Here is a 4979-nt window from a genome sequence, read left to right on the forward strand (position 1 = left end):
TTGGAATCTTCTTACTTCCCTTTGAAGGCACTGAACCTCAGCGTTTACTCGGGCTGTATTGTATTCTAAATACTCCAGACCGCCCTCCTTCCTGCTGCGGCTTTATAAGGGGGCGTACATTCCTTCAATTAAGGGAAACCTAAAAATTACCCCAAATTGTTGTAGTTCCTCGGCTCAGATCCACAGTGACTGAACAGACGACACTTACGTGAAAACAGCAAGTGAAAAGAGCAATTAGTTCTGCCTTTAATGGAAGAGGAGGTAGCTGGCTCGTCCTCCAGCTCCTGCCTGTGAAATATGCGTTTTCTCCCCCCAAACTTGTAACCTGCCGTTTCTCCTGCTAACTAAAGCACATCCAAATTTGTTCGAACTGACTTCCCTCTTTCAACTCTTCAGGGAAATAGGAAAAAGTTATAATCATACAGATTAAAATTTCTTCGCCTTTTCTCTCCTCCTGAAAAACCACAGGCAGACTTCCGAGGAGTGTGTGAGCATTGTGGAGCATGAATAGTTTCCTAGTTAGAGGGAATGTGGAACTGATCATTGCAAGTGGAAGGCAGACGGAGGCAGTAATTAGTGGGGCTCTTCGTCGGGAGCCCCGTCTGGCTTTTCCTCCAGCCCCAGTCAGCCCTCTGTGGAAGGAAGGACATCCTGTGATGATGGCATACAATGTCCTGTTTGTTTATTATTAAGAGCGTGGACCTCGCATTCCTGCTTCTCATTACAAAACAAACCAGATGCTTTACTTCCTTCAATGGTCTTGTGCCTTCAGCAAGGAATCCTCTAATTCAGAGAAACAATGATGCAAAGGGTCCATTTAGAGCAGGCACCCGATTTCAAGGACCCTTGAGGTCACTGGAACACAAGTCTCCCACTTTTCCTGCTTCCCTCACATAGGTGATGGTTTTTAAACATCGTCTCTCCTTCAGCCTTTAGGCTGCAGTGTCTTTTCTAACATTTTAAATACATGTGTGCATACACACCCACTTCCCAACACACACACCACCATGTACACACACCCAGTCCCAACCTAATGATACCAACTTAGTCATACAATGAAGTGGACATGTGAGTATTTGTTTACAGGAAGAAACAAAACAAAGCAAAACAAAAGCCCAACTCCATCAAAAAAATGTCTGTTTCTCTTTCAAATTTCTTCTCTCTTTAAGGAAATTCTTCTAGATTTTTTTTTTTTTTTTGGTTAGGGGTGGGCAGGTGGGAGGCAAAAGATGATTTCCCAGGAAATGGTATTTGTGTCTAAACTCCTTCCACTATCTCTGTAGGACAGAACAATTAAATTCCCACTAGGGGACATAAGTAGCACACACTCCCCCGCTCACTGCCTGGTGACCTGCTGTTGCATGTTCTGCCAGAGGGGACGCTGGTGCCAAGAGGAAACAAGACTTTTAGTCGGCAGAGGTGCTAGGGGTATAAAACTGAATGAACAATTCTTTCAAGAGTTCTCAGAAAGCTCCAAGATGATAATTAAACAAGAGAAATTCAGCCTTCTCGAGAGGGTTTATTAACTGATGCTGACTCAGCGCCACAATGGACAAAAAAACAACGTAGTCATGCTGAAGGCCAGACTGTTCCAACAGTCTCGCCTGCAGATGTTAAAAGAGTATTTCACTTCCCTTTTAGAATCAAACTCTGTTCTTAGGCCACATACACCCCGCAAGTGCTGGTGAGTCAACTGCGGTAGAGTAAGGCAAGGAGCACAAAGTTGGAGAATTGAGATGGGAAGAGGCTATTTTAAGCCAAATATTTACTTTAATGACTGGAAGATGCCAGTGAATCAACTCACTGTTAATTAATATCAGCCTGCACTCACCTTCAGAGGTGGTGAAATGGGCTTGAGTCTAGGGAGGACGCAGACTTCAAATACCAGTGTGGGGCTTTGCCAGGCAACCCTAAAATTAGTTCCAGGTGCCCTAGCTGAGCTGGAGAAGGCCACGAGTGGAACTTTAAGGAAAGTAAATTCTGAGACACAGTGTTGGACTGTAAAATCCTTCCAACAATACAAAAAGCACCAAAGCACACTATTTTTATTGTAATTATAGTAGTCAAGAGTGGGCAATAATATAATTTAAAATGCAAGCTGCAAAAAGGGAAGAATGAATAAAGGAAAGGAAGCAGGCCCCAATTATAAGAAAAAGCATGTTCACATAGTCCAATTTAGGTATCGTCCAGCACAAGTGTTAAGGGGGAAGGGACTGGGGAGGCGGCCTCCGAACTTCACTCACCCCTTCTAGTAGGCCCAAGCCAGCCTTTAGAATCCTGACAAGCAGGCAGATGTTGGCGCTGGTACAGCTGTGCATAGACCTATCTAAGGCTGCTGCTGTCTGGAATCTCAAGTCTCAAAGTGTTTGTTTCTAAGTAATAACTTGGTGTGTTTTTAGTCACTCTATTTTTTCCCTCCCTGTTAGAACACCAAAAAAAAAAAAAAAAAAAAGCCAACCTCAGTTACCTGTATTAATCAGCAATTCTCAGGCAGAGTTCTCTCCTTAAAAGTGTTCACAATGGCAGCAAATCATGAATAATCCAAACAGCCCAGCTCTCAGAACCTCCCCATCTATTCCCTTGGATGGTGTCCTCACAACGGCTCGACAAAGCCTGACATTCAGGCTCCGCTGCTGCACCCGGCCCAGTCCTCAGGGGGCTGGGGATTGCCATGTAGGCGGCCAGAGGACAGGAGGGGAAGACGGTTGTAGAGTGAAGGGAAATTGAGTACCAAACCTGGAGACCTGACTCTCCTTGGGAACAAAGACATTTTTTTTCTTCCGAAGGAAAGTAAAAAATGAGATGAAATTTCGTGCCTAAGAGGAAACGTGTTTTCATTTTCTAATTCAACTCCTGCTCTACCCAAACAAGGTCAATGACAGACTAACCACATCAAGAGAACACACCCCCCTCCTCTCCCTGCTCCTTACCCACCCACCCACCCTCACCCCCCACACCCACTTCCTGTCAGTCAGGCATCTTCATGCTGGTAAACATTTGGGGGCCAACTGCAAGCCTGATCTCTAAAAGAGGGGCACCGCAGCTTTGAAGCCCTCCCACATGTCTTAGGGCCAGGCTGAACACTAGAGGGGCTCTTGGTTTTTAAACTTTTAACAGCCTTTTCATCTCAAATCACTGAGCTCGGCATTCTGGCTGCCTGCCTTTTTTTAAGCCGGACCAGAAAGGCAGGGATATGTGTGAGTGAGAGAGAATGTATGTATGACACATGCGGTGTGACGATGCAGTGTGTGTGTCATTGGTGTGATATGTGCATGATATGTTCCAATCATGGGTTGCATCCATTTAAAAATAGCATAAGCCTGCCTTCCCGTGACACGGCTCACCACCTCGACACTTTGGACAAACACATTCAGGGCCTAGACCTTGGGGTGGTGATCCTAGGGGGATTGAAATGACGTCAGTGTTTTGACTTCCTAAATAAGGGCAAAAAAAAATTCAGTAAATTGAAGACTCCAAGCCGAGCTCCGTCCCTTCTCTGGGCATAAAGATCTGGTAAGTGCCACCAGAGGACTTTATAAAACCCATACAGTGTCTGAGGTCTCAGTATTTATAACCAACTCCGTATCGTCAGACTTAAGGGTCTTCTTAACCTGTCCTTCAGACAGATAGTTGTGTTCAGATCGAACCATTTACCTATATTCTAATTATTCATTGAGTTGGACATCCACCAACTTAAAACATAACAACAGCCATGATAATCATTTCTATGTGATTGGCGAGGAAACCAAGGTGGATGTCCCATGTTTGTTTTTCTTCCTAATTATGTTTCTATTTTACCCAGTAGTCAGACAAGAGAGGGATTTACATTTCTGAAAAGGCTATAGGGAAGGACACAGGAAGGAAGACCATTTCTGATTCTGGAAAACATTTCCTAATCTTGCATTTGATGGGGCAAGGGAATAAAACAAACAGACCAACAGGGCGAAATACGGACTGTGAGTCAGGGAGGACGAGAGAAACAGGAAAAGGTGCACATCCTCAACTCCGCTTTCTCTTTCTTACCTCTTCTGTCCATGGAGGGAAGACGAAGAGTGGCTTCCACCCAAGAGAAGGAAGACCTCGGGGCAGAAGTTTGCTCCTCTCACCTTCCAGTGGGAGGAGAAACCACACTGAAAGGTTGGGGGCAGGGTGGGCTGGGTGGAATCCCAGGTGGAAGTACAAAGGAAGGGTGTAGATGGGAGTGTGGTACCAGAGTGAGATGAAAGAGGGGCGAGCTGTCTTCAGAACAAAGGTGAACTGATGAGAAGACACAGCAGCCGGAAGGGCAGCTGTGAGGCCGGCAGCACCGGCGTGGGCAGGAGCCGGCCCCACAGAACAGGAAAAAGCACTCCACGGTGGGGCCTGTCACAGGGTACTTCCCTGAAAGCCCAGAGTGTTCAACAAAGGATGGAGGAAGAATGGCTGCTTATTAAAAATGGGGCTGACAGTTTCTTCTCATCCTTTCGAAGCAAAGATTCAAGATCATGGAGGCTCAATGTTGATGTGCCTGAGTGAGTTAGGAGAGAAAAGACAATTAATAGTGAAATCCTTTGAACTCCCTATGAAACACAGAGCAGGAAAAAAGCAAAAGGACCTTTGTCATTTGTTTAAAGACAGAAAGATGTTCCCCATCCTCCAGTTCTGCTCCAAAGGGGATTTAAGATGTGGCCTGCATTGAGGACCACAGATCCAGCCCAATATCTCCTTTTCCGGCAGAGGAAACCAAGGGCCAGAGGTCAGGAAGCAGAAAGCTCATCTCTCCTGGCCCTCCTTCAATACCTGGATCTCACATAAAACTGGGAACCTGGCCGATACCAGCCCTCAAACATGCCTCTGCACAGGCAGACAGCAAAACCAGAACTTGGCTCTCTGCTCATGTATTATTAAGCAGCTTCGGGGGCTGGGGTGCAGGTGGGCTAGGGAGGGAGGTGGGGAGGAGACGCACCTATTGTAGCACCTTTTCAATGTTAAATTAAACC

Source organism: Camelus dromedarius, chromosome 6 (assembly GCF_036321535.1).
Source record: "Camelus dromedarius isolate mCamDro1 chromosome 6, mCamDro1.pat, whole genome shotgun sequence".
NCBI classification, from domain to species: domain Eukaryota; kingdom Metazoa; phylum Chordata; class Mammalia; order Artiodactyla; family Camelidae; genus Camelus; species Camelus dromedarius.